Below are 16,258 nucleotides of genomic sequence, written 5' to 3'. Positions count from 1 at the left end.
AATTTGAAAAAAACTCAGAGCAATGTATTGTAACAGAGATATCAACCATCAGGTGTCTGCAGCATGTGCATTGAGTAGCGCCTTCCACACGATGCTGCTGGCTCTGCTCTGCTGCAGCCTGGTGACTGCTCTTCTCCAGGATGGAGAGATTTAAATCCAAAAGGCTCACTGCTGGGCACTGTAGAGGTCCTCTCAGTGTGGGACACTGGCAGTGAAGTTGCAGACTGATATTTCTTTTTACCAGGTATTCTGAGGAAATGAATAAAGAATCCCTCTACTACAGCAAACCCACTGCATTTGGGGTGGTGCAGGTCTGGCTTTGCAGAGCCAAAATCTAGCAACAGCTGGCTGTGAAGCACAGCAGCAAGTCCAGATTTCCTCCCTTCCCCACACAGAGGTGCAGCTGCCAAAGAATTAATCTGCACTTGTTATTGCTTTCTTTGACCAAATGCTGTGCAACCATACTGCACAGAATTTAAGTCAGCAGGGCAGACTTGATCTTTGCCAATACTATGGCAGGTTTGATTTATTCTCAACTATAACACACTCAGACTGTGGCTTCTGGCAGCTTGCTTTATTTCCAGATCAATGAGAAATCATCCTAGAGAAGCAGACTTGGGGAGTAGATGTCATTTGCCCTCAGGGATAGGAAGCTTGGATTATTCAGATTATTCACATGCAGATAACTCTGACTTGTTTTAGGAGTGCAGTGGATGAGTTTATGAAAACTTCCTAAACTAATGCAGAAGCTGAGCCTGTTGCAGGGGTTCACTCAGATGGATCTGCCCCTCCCTGAGGATGAGGGAGGTAGAGTCCTGCCTGGATATACAATTACAAACAATTACAAATTTTATAGTAATAATGACATTTAACTTAAATTATTAAAAGAAGTGTTATCTTTTGCTTTTCCTGTGCTTCATCTCGGTCCTTTCTGAAAGCATTGTTGAGACCTGTGGATTAAAAGTTGCTTTCAAGGGCCAACAGAGTGCACAGTTCAGTGGAGTTTGTGAAGGTGACTGAAAAACAGTTGAGGGACATCCAAAATTAACACTCATTATTAAATCAGTCTATCTGAGAAATCCTCAGTGTATAATCCAAAGCCCCTCGATTTTCCATTGCCCTACAAGATCAAAATTTTAAAAGAGAAAAAGATATGGCAGCAGACATGTAGACAAAAGTAAATCTGTATTTCTGCATTGAGAAACACTCCTGTAATTTCAACACTCTATTTGTATTCAGAAGAAAGCATTGAATGCTGAAGCTTGGAATATAATATGAGCAAAAAGTCTGCAATGTTTCATTTGGGGCTGAAACATTTAATCCAACTTCCAAGTGCTTATTTGCCAGCAAGAAAAAATAAAAAATGCAGGCAAGAAGAAATGTCTAAATAGAAAAGCATCTCCTAAACTAAGCAGCACTTGAAAAAAAAAATAAGATTTTGCTTGCTAGAAATCTGTTAAGGGAAGATTTTTCTTTGGACAAATATGTGGAAAAATAAGCTTCTCAGATAGCCTCTTTGAGAACCAATTTTAGATAAACATTATGAAACCACAAGTGGCATGATAAACATGCATGCCATGTTTCTTCACCCAGCTGCAGCTAGGAAACCAAGCAATAAATACTATTTATTTATATTAATAGTATGCTTAGTGAAAGTATTACAATATTTCCTAAGCTTAAAATCATCCATGAATGTATTTTATCATGAGGCTCAGCATTTTTATAGTAATTTACAACTTTAAAAGGGTAAATTCTATTGCTCTCTGTCGAACCAACAACTGGGTAAGTGCAGAATGTTACCATATGAAACATGGTGAAATTTATTGCTGCAGTCATTAGTACATATTGATTTTGTTTATAACAACCCAAGGGGAATGCTAAACTGATTATGCTTGTGCTGGGCTCTCTCTCACTCTGTCTGACAGGACACAGGCATGGCCATGCCAGGTTGCAAACCACCAGAACTGCTCCCTTTCCTCTGAGGATAAGGGTTTTTGAGATACCAGCACTGCTCCTTTGGTCAGCACATCCTGCTTTGCTCCATTTTGCAGCTATCCCATCTCCAGTTTCATTTTGAAGAATTTGCAGTTCTCAGACTGCCTAGGCTGCACAAATACTGACTTATTATTGTGATAAAACATGATTTAATTGTATCAACTCCTTGTTAGGTCTGATTTTCCCACTTTGGGCAATTTCACTGCGTTAAAAGCCCAATGTTCAGCCTTGAATCAAAGGTACTAACAGAAAACTTATTAAGGACTTCTGTTACAGTTAAATTATTTCTACAAAACACAAGTAAAAATACTTTTGCTCAGGAAAGTGTGAAGCAAAATGTGTTTTCTTGGTTTCATTTTTGTGGTAGAGCAGCATTTTAGATGAGTGGTGATTTAATTTTTAACTCATCAAAAATGTGACATTTCATACTTTTGCAGGAAAACTAAGTATGAAATTTGATTTAAAGAATCAGAAAGTTGCATTTCAATATTTAATTGAAAATAATTCAATTATTTTCAGTCTGCAATTAGGGCAAAAGATATGCTGAAATAGAGTTTCCTCTATTCACAGCATTTTAAACATTGGTAGTCGCTCAGAAATTTCCCTTAATTGCATTTGAGTTAGGACATGAAGCTGCTAACAAGAAAAGACTGATACTGTTATTTCATTTCTTTCTTCCTACCATTTTTACTTAAAAGGTAGTTCTTTAATTGAATAGAAAAGCAATTTCAGTATCAATCACAAGTCCAGGGAATGGAGCGGTATGCAAAAAAAAATAAATAAATTAAATAAAAATGCTGATTTAGCATGTAAGAAAGGGGGAAATTACTGTGCTTGAAACTGCAAAGCCAACTTAGACAACACCTTCCCCTTCAGCCCAGTTCAGCAGTTGGGAGGCTATAGATGGGCTTCTCAAGCTTTGGAGTCACAAAGTACCTCAAGGTGCACATTTTGCTTCCTCATGCCCTTGGTGCCAGAAGAGCAGTGTAACACAGCCCAACCCACAGATGCACCACCCTGATAGCAGGGTAAAGAATGGAGTAAGCATTGGAGAGCTATTGGCTCCAGCTGGCAGAGAAAAAGTCACTACCAATGCCAAACAGTGCAGGCCCAAAGAGGAGAAAGCACCTCCAGAAAGTAAACCTTTTGCATTTGAGGTAGTTCCATTCTCCCAGATAAAAGAACACTTGTTATGTTTGGTTCCCTACCTCTTTCTGGCCTGTCCCATGTGAGTTTCCTATCAGGCTTGTGTTGCAATTCCCTCCTTCCACAAAGAAAATAGCTTAGGAGAGTAGCCAACAGTTGCTGCAGTGGATGTTTCGTGGTGGGTGGCCTTTATGTGAAAAGCCACCTCTGCTTCAACCCCCCTCAAGGTACTTGTCTTACTCTGCCTCAAGCATTCTTTTTTTTTCACTAAGTGCAAAGAGCACATTATTAGTGTTCATTTGTTCAATCTCTCATGCATCCACACACTGTGGATATTGCAAGAGTTCATTAGAGGCCACTAGCACAAGAGAACACAGAAAAAAAAAACCAACCCACAGCAACTGCAGAATCACTTTTTATAGACTGCCTCTTCGCACTGCTCCTATGTGCATGGAATTGGTACTCACCACATTTCTCTTGCAGCAGACATAAGGAGACAAGTCACACCAGCAGCTCAGAATGCTGCCTTTGGGCAGTTTCCCTCTCATGCCCCCACAACGTGCTTATCTCACTACACAGAGCTATTTCTTACACATTTCTATGGGGGTCACAGGAACCTCAACTCACAAGGCAGAAAGTCATTTTACACAACCTTAGTAAGCTGGAAAAGCTCCCCACTGGCAGACAGTGGCTGCAATTCTGCTCTAGTTTTTCACTTTATTTTGGGGGTTTCTTTTCCCCTCATTGTGCTGCAGCACAAGCAAGGGTTAAATCCAACAGCTTCTGACAGGTATGGTGCAATAACCACAATATGATGTCTCTGCAGGGATCTAACCTGGCACCCACATACAAGTAATTATATCCCTTTGAATACAGCCTCCAGTGAGGATCAGGTAGCACAGCAGAGAACTTTCTCCCCCTCATTTTTCACCATAGTTGAGCATTTTCCTGCACACTCCCAGGGAGCATCACACAGCAAGGAAACACAGTGCTCAAAGCTGCAGGTATGAGAGGGTAGGCATCTACTGGTGGAGCAAATAATCATCTTAAGCCCTGTTTTTAAAGGCAGGCTACTCTGTATCCCCTGCTTCACACACAACTTCTTTTATTAGAGGTGCTCAGGACAGGCCATTTACACTGCAATGCTTTAGATTAGGGTACACACCTTCTCAGAGAGCCCACTTTCCCAGAGATTAACCAGCATCCTCGAGGGAGTAGCAAGCATAGCACCACTAGGAAGTTATTTGACTCAGTACATTTGTGACAGGATGTATATGGCTGCATTGTGCCTCTCTGTTTGGAAAGTAACCACCTAAAATCAGGTTATTCATCACTCAGGTGATTTTAATTTTCCATCCATCTTCCCTGATGCATTTCCATTTCTTTGTGTGTTTTGCTGTTGCTTGCCTTTTTGTTTGTTTGTTGTTTTTTTGGTTGTTGCTGTTTTGTTTTCCCTCATTTGTTGTCATTCTTCCCTTACGTGCAGCAGCCGACTGCTGGACATTCAAAATCCCTCATGAAGTCACTAAGTAATGTCACCACTTACTGTTTTCCACCTGCAGTCCCATCATCACTAATTACACCTTCCATAAATTAGTTCATTGGTGACATCTAAATGAAGCCATTTACAAATTGCAGCAGTACTGAGCAGCTCCAGCTCAGCTCCCCGATACTGGTAATGACTGCATGCAAACTTTATCAGGCAGCACAGGAGGGATGATGTGCTGCATGTGCTGTTCTTACTGACCAGCCATGACAGCACAGATTTAATTTTATCTCATCCATATAGGATTTTCCTGCACTGCTCAAATAGAGAATGTGTGCTTATATTGCCAGTACTCCAAGCACTTACAAACAAGGGAAAAGGGGAAAAGCATCCTGGAATTGGAGAGCTTCAGTTTCTTGAAAAAGCATTTACCAACTAGCACAGAAACTGGGGTTTTACTAGCTTTGCTTTTATACAATGCTCCCCATTGCAATATCAAAATGCCCCAAAGGATAAAAGCACCACTCAGGCTAAAAACTATCACCCTGATTAAAAAGATTAGAAAGAACAGCAGGCAGAGAAAAATTATTTGTAGCCACCCTGTGAGATTTGCCACAGACCTGGGCATCTTAATCACTGCAGACTTCTTTAAGCAGCCATCAAGATGCAAGAAGAGGTTGAAGTTGCCAAACAAAATGTACCCAAACGCATTTCAAAGTACTTCCTTCTATAAGCCACTCAATGAAGTCACTATTCTCCAACATTCCTTACATGACACGTGCAAGAGAGGCACCCACCCTGCACCATTTCAGGGCAAACATGCTCAGGTCACTCAAGCCACTCTACTTCTAAGCAGCAACAGCCAGTGCCAGCTGCACAGCTTGGGGAACAGAACTACCTGGCATCACAAAGACCAGTTAATGTTCAGCAGCCATTTGGGAAAGTTTTGCCCCAAGCCACCTGGTGCTCTGTCTAGACTCTGCTGCAAAAATGCAAACTTGCATTGCTGCTTGGGACCAGGGAGTCCTTGCACTCTGGTTGCAGAAGCCTCCAGTACAATATTCCCAGCCATCAATTCATGAGATGAAGCCATGCCTTATACTGCAGGACTGCAAAGCACAAAGCAATCCACTGTAGTTTTTCCCCTGAAAGCCACTGTTAATTTAATAAGCATTTGCTGCTTTAAACCCACCCTCCATAGCCCACAAAACAGAATAATCAGCAGGTAGTTCTGGAAACACCCACACCACAAACCTTCAGTGAAAGTGTGGTATAAACAACAAGAAAAGAAAACTTTTAAAACCACTAGTATTGCCATGGAAGCTGTTCCAAGAATTTGAAGCAAGGTGCTTTTTGAAAACAACCCTTCCAAGCACATTGATTGCCTCTTGCTTGCAGAAAATCCCAAGTTAGGGCTCCCATTGATTTATGTCACTTTTAAAAGCCTAGTTCTCTTGAGTTATTCCACTATATTTCAAGCCAAGCAATTAATTCTTCTTTTTTTAAAAAAAACTTTCCAGCGCATAGAAACTTTTTGGTGCAGCACACAGCATTATAGAAATGAGTCTCTCAGAAAGATGCTAAGCATTCATGTGCCAACATATTTCACAGATTGAACTACTCTGATATTAGCAGCCTTTGTAGCACATGTGCGCATAATTACAACACGTCTGGAACATTTTGTCACTTCAGTGGTGTTTGGATGTCTAGCACAAAAGACTTGCTGGCAGTCAGTTTGAAAGCACATCCTATTCACCTGTCCCATAAGCACGCTGGGTGTAGAGGTAGCCCAGATAAGAAGGGGTTGTTTGATCACATAGATACAGGAAGATCATTCTTTTCCATTCAGTTAAAATCTCATAGAAAAGAAGAATTAAAGGCAGCTGAAATACTGATGCTTGCATGTGCTGGTAGCCTGGAGGAAACCTGCAGCTCTCTATAATGGTTTGGCTGCCATTCTCCTCATCACCATCTGCAAAAATTTTCCCTACTAAACATCCCAATCTGTATCTTTATTTAAATTCTACAAGGAGCTTTTCACACCTCTTCAATCTGTGCTTAAATCAGCAGCAGCAGCACAAAGTAGAAGTACCCTCACCTTGTTCAAAGGCACTCTTGGACTTTTTTTTTGCCATACACATTCTTCCCAAGAGGTCAGGTATGAGGACTTGGCTATAAAAAACAGTAGCATACTTAGTTAGAGTGGCCCAGACTGTACTGGCACAAAGAAAACAATGTTTTTATGATGAGGTTTCAGACCTGCTATGCCATATGCTGCAGGTTTGCTTGGGATGCTGGAGCATTTTTTTGTGCTCACTTTGGGGTAAAGCCAAAAGCTACAGTAACCCACAGATACTGCCAAAAATGAGCAGGGGTCTATCCACACCGCCCTCCTGGATAAAGGTGGAACTCAGGGCATAGGGAGGTGTACAGCTCCACACCTGCCCTACACAGGGACTGTGGGTACAGGAGAAAATAACTCCCCAAAACCCCTGCAGTCTCTTCACATCCACCCCAAGTAAGCAATTCCCCATGTCTCACATACAGTGATGTCTCACATGCATGTCTCACATGCAGTGCCATGGGCAGCTCCCATGGCACTGCAGCACAGCTCCAGACTTATTGCAGAGCCACCCCCAAGTGCCCCACTGAAGGCTGAAGCAAGGGCAAGACAGACTTCTGTAGCAGCTGCTACTGCCCCATTTCACTTCAAACACAGCAATATGCAGGTTTTCCCACTAACCTACAGTAACCAAGAAGGTTTAATTCCTTTCTTAATGCAGACACCAGCTGGTAGACACCCACAAGAAGCACATACCTGTTTCACTTCAAAGTGGAATATCCAGGTTATTCCTTTACAGCCAAAGCACCAATCCAACATTCTTTTTTCCTATGTCCTCACAACCTTTTCCCAAGCTCCCACCCTCTGCTGTGAGAACAAGGTCTGCATTTCACAGGTGGAGCTCACTCAACCTACTCCAAGATTTTTGACACTGGTGGAGGTGATTTTATAGCCCTTACCAACATCAAAGCACCTGGGAGCCCAAAGCTCACTGAGGCCTAAAACTTCAATCTGGCCCCAAGTTTAAAATCACAAAGCTTACATTTTTCACTGCCTATGATATGATTTGAGACAAGCTTCCAAGATCTCAGACCTAGTAACACTTCTTCAGACCATGATTTTCATGTTTCCCAGCAAAATAGCTAAAAACCTCTACCATTTTCTCATTGGGAGGACTTTTTTACTTAAATAAAATCCCAAAATAACAAAATACCAAACCAAACCCTACAAACAAAAATAAAAACAACTGCAAATAAATATAAAAACACTACCCTGGCTGAATATCATCTCTGTTTAAGAATTCTCAAGGATTCTCTAAAATTTGCCTCTTATGTTCATATTTTTAAAGCTTCCCTTTGCAGCTACATTATCTAGAAACATGTCTCCTGTTTATTTGCTTATTTTGAGTGCTTCATTCCTCCACAGGGAACCCTGAAGTTGTAGGACTCCAACTGTCTTTCAGAAATCAGCAAGCACCATGATAGTGTGAGAATGAGAACTGACAAGACTGCAGATCTGTCATAGCAATAACAGGTTTTTCCTCTTTGATTGTAATAAAATTCATGAAGTTACACAAGGGATGGACTTTATTGCTGTATTTTAATTTTCTCATTAAAAATAAGCCTGGACATTTGGTTGTGTGTAGACATAGGGGCTGGATATGTCTCTGGGACAGGGTTGCTGCTCTTTTCCATCAATGCTGCATGACCAGCAAGACCTACTGAGCACAGAACAGATCTTTCCACAAGAGAACTTCCTCATCTGCCCTGGTTTTGGCTATTGCCTCAAGCCTCTCTGAGGATTTTGATGAATTTATCTGGTGAATTTTGATTTTGCAGTTTAAATATCTTCACTTTTGGAGGCCTGTGCTGAAGGAAAACCCACGAACCCCCAGGAACAGAAGAAAATCTGCTCCAGGACCTCAATCCCCAAGTAAAAAAAGCTCTGTCTGTGTTCCAAGCTCTGGCAAACACAACTCTCCACCCAGACACATGACTGTGACATGTGGCAAATGTTCCCTTTGGCAACTGTATGCAAATATAAAAGGACACAACTAATGCACCCTTCCTTCCAATCACACAAAATACATATATATTTGTTTTCCCCTTTGGATTCAGATTTTCATGCTGAGAGGGGTGACAAAAGGACAGACATGTTTTGAGGTGATAGCCTCCTCTCTGTGAGCAAGAGGAAAGTCTTTTGCAAAGAAGAACAAATTCTGGCAACAAAACTTTGCTTTCAGTTATGCTGAGGCATTTTTCCTTGCCTTTTTTTCTTGAGCTCTTCAGCCAAGGTGATGTCACCTCTGGGAAAACACATAAACTTTCCCAGGTCAAGACTGTTTTGTCAGTGATGCTAACTGTAAGTGATCCTTCTCTCTTTATCTTGACCCATGAATCTATTTTTCACTTCATATTCCCCATCCTTTTGGGGAGGGGAGTGAGTGTCCAGGTGTGTACCTGGCAGCTAATCACTGCCAGCTTGACACACCAGCATCACAATGACAGTGCTGCAGAGAGGATTCAGAAGGAGCTCTCTTTAGGGGGGAAAAAACCAAAACCAACAACAACAAAACCACAACAAACCTCACCACCAAAAAAAACCATACCTAGTCTAAGAAAATCTGCAGATTCACCAGTTGTGAGCCTTTCTCAGAGGCATTTATGCTTATGGCTCCCACTGCAGCCTTGCTGGGTCAATTTGTAAGGAGGCCAGCATCCCTTTTCTTTTACATCTGCTTGCTGGGGGTCTGGCATGCAGCCTGGTTTACCACCTTACTCTAAATTCCAGGACTGTGGAATAAAAATCATTTGCTGTTAGTCAACAAAAGCTGTCTTTTCTCTCTATTGATTACTCCTGAATAATCAATTGACATTTGGCAGAGTCTTATTTATAATAATTCAAGTCAGCAGCAACGTAATTTAGAAACTGGCTACTAGGCATGTGTTGGTAATGAATCGAATCCATGGATAATTCAAATTCATAGACTAAAAAATTACATTTAAATAATGTTAAGGTTGTGACAACCTGACAAAATACCACAAATTCAATGTGAAAACTTTTCCTCCCTCCATGGCTGAGGGGAAAGCCTGGAGAAGACTTGAGAAGGGACTGGCATTTGCTGTGTCCCCCATGATCCTGCACCTTTGAGTTCATACCTAATTGACACCACTTTTGTGATCAGCTGAACTGCATCCCTGGTCCTTCTTCACACGCTTCCAGTGGTGTCATTTTATCCCATGGGAGGGAATGGATGTATATTTTTACACAACAGGTTGCTTGGCCCAGTACTAAGTCAACGGAGTGTGGCATGCAAACCTCCCCTAGTTTTGTGGATTATGGAGCTGTTGCATGGAAGCTGGAGAGACCTGAGCCATTCCCTGCTGGTCATTGAGTATCCAGTAATACCCACGTCCTGTCACAACCCCAGAAACCACTTTTTTCTCCTTGGTGCACTCTGTCACAAATTTTGCTATGAATAGAACCTAAATGGAGGATTGCCCTCAAACCTACAGAAGGAGACACTTGGAAATTATAGGTAACTTCAAGCTGAATAAACTAATGGCTCCCTAAACAGCTGGTTAACCTGCTCATTTTCACAGTGTTAAAGAGCCACAGAAACCTGCCTGGTTTGGCTGGGCATGCCTGCAGCCAGCCCAAGAAGGATAGGTATTCCTGGGAAACATGTGCTGAGGTGGGTCTGTGCTTTGTGCAGAGTGTGTAATTGGCATATGAGCTTTTAAAAGTGCACAATCCACAAACATATCTTCTATGAAATAACTGGGTATCCCTGAGGAATGTTCTCCCAGTAATCTTCAAAAAGCTATTTCCCCTTGGAGGGTCAAAATCAGACACTTCAGGCTCAATGCAAATCCTCTCCCCCCTCCAACACTGGAGTTTCAAACTCACAGCACCATCATCTCCCTACCTGCCCTATTCAGACTGAACTACAGAGATAAACATGTTAAATGAATTATTAGAGAGCTTATGCATTCAGCCGTAGGTTCATAAAGGCAGTCCTTCATGGTAACCTACTATATATATATATATGTATTATATATATATAATACCACCAAAAAAAACAAACAGAGAAAGCTCTTTGCTGTGTGCTGGATTGCAAACACTATGGGGTTTGCAGTGGAATTTCAATTATGGGAAAATGCACTGTCAAGCCCTCTTTCAAACCCTTAATTACCAGTGCTTAACCACCACATACTATTGAAGGAAACTATAATTCACTTTGAAAAGGACCTGGTTTATACCTATAATTAAATTAATCATAATTAATTCCAGCAGCTACTGCTATAATTATTGAAGGAGAGAAATATTAAAGAAATGCACTGTCAGGGACTGCTTGCACTCTTATGATGAAAAAATAAAGAGTTCTGCTCCATGTTTCCATTCAGTTCTGCATCCAGATACTTAGCAAAAACACCAAACTCTTTATCTTCATTTCATTCTTGTTTCTTAATGTGGCCTTCTCTCCAACTAAAGCCACTTCTATGTCTTGGACATTTACTAGATAACATTTCTAAGATCCGGTATTTCCTGTCTGTCTGGTGAGTTCATCTTTTTCTGGAGCGATTCCCTATCCCTTACTGCCAACTCCAAATGCTGCCAAGGGATGATCTTTCCAGCCTGCTGTTTGAAGCAACATCATTCCCCCTTCAGCACCCTTCAGCTGGAGCCCTAATCCCATGCACAAGAGCCATTCCCCATGCCTGAGGGCCCTTTGCCCTCTGCTGTGGCAGAACCTCTTTGCCTGAATGGGAAATGGCAACTTTCCCTCCACCTACTGCTGCTTTGCTGCTTCAGCTTCAATTTTCTGTGTATTCTTGACATTCCCTCTGCAGTCTCTGAGCAACACCAGGAAAGACTAACTGCGAGGAAAACCCAGGCAGAAGGGAACTCTCAGGGAGCAGGGGCATGTAATCAGTGAAAAAAGGGTGGAGAGAAGTCACACTTTCTTCTCTTTCTTTAAGCAAAATGACAGACATACTGAAAGGAAGGGAAGCATTCCCCTACAAACTCTGGGTTATAGTGACAATATGGTGCATTAACAGATTACAGAATTTTTTTGCAGAGTACTGTTAAACAGCAGGAGACTTTTCAAGCACCAGTGTCAATATCATGTAATCTTCTAAGTAATAAACTATTAAAAGAATACAGGGTACATCACATTTCTTGACTTGCACTGTTTGCTCATTGGCTTTTATACGTGTCTGCTTTCTAATTTCACTGTCAGAATATATTAAGTTGCTTTTATTCCTTCCTTTGACAGGGCCAGCTTGGTTTTGTTGTTTTGCTAAAAAGGCAACTCCTTTTATGTGTATGGGTTCATATTCTTCAACAGCTTTCAAACAAATCCAAGTCTTTGGGGCTTTTTGGTACATCATTGGCCAGCAGAGCTGCCTACATTATTTCTTCTTCCTCACAGCTCTGTGCATTGCTTGTCTGGCTTCAGCTGCAGTGGAGCCAATATCTTTGTTCTCTCATGATTTCCAAGTGTTCTCTCTGCTGCAAATGGGCTCCCTTTGAAAACACGTGTCTGAATTTTTAGCAAGGTTACAGAAAGGACATTTGGCACTTTAAAACCATCTTGCAGGGTAAACTTGAGCAAACTGTTCTTGTTTGAAGATGTGATTACTCATTAATGTCAAATTAAAGATGTGCTGAGATCCTTCACTTCATCAAGGCCTGAATTGCCTGTTCTGAGCTCTCCTGAGAAGGAGCTCCAATCTGAAGACCCTGCCAGAGCTCTTTCCTGTTTCACTAGTGGAAGGTACAATTGACAGAGAAAACCATAAGCAAAACTCCTCTTGTGATTCAAGGGAGAACTTGTCTCAAATGTCCCACTTGTCCCACTGTCACCATCTTCTTGTTTCCATAACCTTCTTCCCCCTTCAACCACTTATTGTGCATATGCTTAAACTCATTTTCAACAGTCTTTGTTGAAAAGACTGGGAGTAGCCCTTGCTTTTTATTCCCCCAAGCTTTTATTCCTATTATTTGTTCTGCTGCGACAATTTTAAATCAAAAACTAAAACACTCTAATTTCAGAATGAGATGGTTTTCAAATTTGTTGCAATTCAGAAATACATTGCTAAAAGTAAATGTTCTCTACAAAAACCCAGAAAGCCTTTCTATCCACAAACACAGTTCTAATCCTACTCAGAAATCTGGAGAAGCATGCAAAACAAGCCTTTCTTTTTGAAAATTATTCTCCTAGAATGCTCTCCTGACTGTTTCATATTGAAACTTCTTTTTCTGTTGAAGTTATTATTACCACATCTTGAACAGACACTGCAAACAAGAGCCTTGAAGCTGATTATGAATAAAATCCTTTAGGAAGCATATTTGGGCATTTCTACTGGTCCCTCCAAAACTTTTTATGCATGAATATAGCCCAATTGGACTCAAGACACCCCATAGGTATTTGTACAAACCAATGAATTAACTGCATGGATGAAGAAAACAAATCTTTCACCATTTATCTGCACTTTTCCCCAAAGGCTTTGGAAGAGAGGGATTCAGTAGGAGGTAATATATCAAGATGAACAGCATCAGTTAGCAAGGTGTGAGGTCCGTGACTTCTCAAGGAGCTGTGCACATACAGGTGAGAGATTTCATGCTATCTGATGTGGCCACTGCTGGCAGAAATAAGAAATTTCCTTATCATCTTTCCCAACAGCTCAGCAAGAGAGAGTTGATCTTATGCTGCTGCTTTTAAAGACAAACCTTTGAAAGAAAACAATACAGGCACCAGACAAACTGGCAGAGTGACAATCACCTCTCCTAAAGTGAACATTTATTATCACTGTTGAGCAGGTCCACTCTTACCCACTGCTAGGAAGAATGATGGGAGGCATAAAATGATCACACCTACTGTTGACTGCAGAGGTCCAGAGGCAGTTTGCCTGTGGGATGCTGTGTGTGTTTGACACATTTTGTGTTCTGCTTTTAGCCTTGTGTCACACTTTGCAATGACAAGACAGGGCTCTTTCTCAGTGGCAGTACCCACAGAGCTTTGCATCTCCAGCCAGGATGGTTTCCCAGATTTCAGCACAACTGTTCTGCTTCCCACTGGTTGTGTCTTCAGCCTGTCATTACTGGGAATGGTGTCTCATGAGAGATCCTGTGGGGCAAGTACCAAATCCACAAAGGCAGTAGGCTGACTTATTCTACAATGTCACTTTGATTTTAAAAGTACTATTAGCCTTCCACCTGGAGTTTTTGTTCTGTTAGAGTATTCACACATACCCTTAAAAGTTGTAACAAGCTGATGGCAGTGATTAATTATCTACAGGAGTTCTGTAACAGATGAATATATATGATATCTCACTTATCAGGGAAATAACCACTTCTTTAAACTCCATGATCAATCAAGCAAAAAGACACAGGATTTGTTGACAATGCCAGATGCACTTAAGATGAGAGCATCTTTAGGTGATAAGGAGACAGCTGTTTCCAAGAAATGATTTACTGAAAACATGATGTTTCCAGTTCCATTCTGTCCCTATTCCTGCTCTAAATGTATTCAGTAAGCAGCCTGATTATAATTAGCACATCAAACACTGAAAGAGTAGGATTTTTGCCACAAATGAAAGAATCATTTACTTATTTGACATTTATATAAAGGCTCCAGTGTCCAGTCAAAGCTTTGGGTTGTTTTGATGGCTTCTCTAATTTAGGTATATATACAAGGCATCATACTAGACCTCCAAAGCGACCAGGGCTCTGATTAGGTGGTAGAGCAGTCTGGAGCCCACAAAGAACCTCTGACTTCAGACTTGCTAAGATACCTGCTGACCAAAGTCACAAAAAAATCAAACTTAAATGTTTTCACCCTAAAACTAGACTTGCTGTCCCTGCTGGTTTTGACAGGGGTAGAGTTAAATTTTCTTCAAAGTGAAATGGTATGTGGCTGTGATTTGGACTTGTGCTGAAAACAGAGTAGATAGTATGGAGATGGTTTTGTTATTGCTGAGCAGTGTTTGCACAATGTCAAGGCCTTTTCTACTTCTTGTACAGACACGCTGGCAAGAAGTCTTGGGGTGCATGGGAAACTGGGAGGAGACACAGCCAGGACAGCTGACCCCAACTGACCCAAGGGATATTGCAGAACACAAGGCATCATGCTCAGTAGATAAGGAGGGAAGAAGAAGGAAGGGAGAGACATTTGGAGTGATGGTGTTTGTCTTCCCAAGTCACTGTTGTATGTGATGGGGCCCTGCTCTCCTGGGGATGGCTGAACACCTGCCTGCCCATGGGAAACTGTGAAATAATTCTTTCTTTTGCTTTGCTCATGTTCGTGTGTGTGTGTGTGTCTTTTGCTTTTCCTCTTAAACTATTGTTATCTCAACCCACAAGTTTCCTGAGTTTTACTCTCCTGATTCTCCCCCCAGTCCCTCTGGTGGGGGAGTGAACAACCAGCTGCATGGCATTTGTTTGCTCCTCGAGGTTAAACCAAGACACCTTTCAAGATTTGAGTATTTCGTTATATTCCTTCCTTGAAAACTTGGTGAATACGGTAATATTTGTTTTCTTCTTTTATTTAGAATGTGTTGTTTTCAGTGGTACATTTCAAAAGTAAAAATAGCTTTGAAGTACCTGTTCTGAAATACCCTATTTATTTTGTTTTTCCAGGTGTGAACTAAGAGTTGATGGAAAGCAAAGGGTTTGTCTTTTGCCAGCTGAGTGAGCTCAGGGATTGAGGTTTCGTCTGAGTGACTCTTAAAATTTACATTTTATTTTGCTTTGTGTCTGTCCATGATGTATAAAACACCCTGGTCTCATCAGTCCATTCCTCTTCTCTCTCCTTTGTCCACTGATGAAATATAGACAGATTATTTTAAAGCGGCAAAGTCCCCGGGAAAAAAAGAAGAAACTCCCTGCAGTGTGAGGGAGCTGCTATTTGCAAACAGTTTAACTCCTGGCTAATCCAGTGCACCAGGTAAAATGGCCAAAGGAAAAGGACTGCTCAGATATTCTCTGTAGAATGCATTATGCTTTGGGTGCTGACAATCCTTACAGAGCCTGAAAACAGCAACAACCTGTGTGGTAACCTCAGTGTCATCTCCTTTTATCTTGTGGCAGGGTGGCAGGACACCCTGCTCAGAGTAGCACTGGAGGTTTAACTCCTGTCTTTCTTTATGACCTTGAAAAGGTTATCTACACCTTCAGCCAATACAGCTCTGAGGTGGAAATTTTTAATTGTACTCAGGGGACATAATTTTCAGGTGATCTGAGAGAGATTTGGATACCAAACTACCATAGCACATACAAAAAACAGCTCAGATCCAGCCCTGTTAAATAGATTCTCATCAGATTGAAAATGGGGTACCTGCCCAAGGAGCTATTTTTTCTGAGTTAGTTATTTTGTCTGAGAGTTCATTGTTATAGAGAGGTTTGCTACAGGCTGGCTCAAGCTGCCTGGATGTTTCACCATCACCAGAGTCCCTGATTCTCTGTTTGCCCTTCCCTTGTCATGTACTCACCCACTCTTGTTCCGTTGTCTCCACCCAGACAGGATGTTTTCTAGACCCTCCTCAAGTAAAACTAAACATGGA

The 16,258-nt window shown here is 41.4% G+C and overlaps 1 long non-coding RNA gene across 1 annotated transcript; it reads right to left on the bottom strand.

Annotated features, from left to right (window-relative positions):
- Window positions 1-3,220: 3,220 nt before the first annotated feature.
- LOC117244210 lies at window positions 3,221-7,551 on the bottom strand. The gene is made up of 3 exons (XR_004496824.1): window positions 7,446-7,551; window positions 6,726-6,799; window positions 3,221-3,259 (listed from the first exon to the last, which is right to left on the bottom strand). It is a non-coding gene; the product is annotated as an uncharacterized LOC117244210 (long non-coding RNA).
- Between the last annotated feature and the right edge of the window lie 8,707 nt (window positions 7,552-16,258).

The sequence above is a fragment of the Parus major genome, chromosome 4 (assembly GCF_001522545.3).
Source record: "Parus major isolate Abel chromosome 4, Parus_major1.1, whole genome shotgun sequence".
NCBI classification, from domain to species: Eukaryota; Metazoa; Chordata; class Aves; order Passeriformes; family Paridae; genus Parus; species Parus major.
This window is presented reverse-complemented; position numbering and strand designations above follow the sequence as displayed.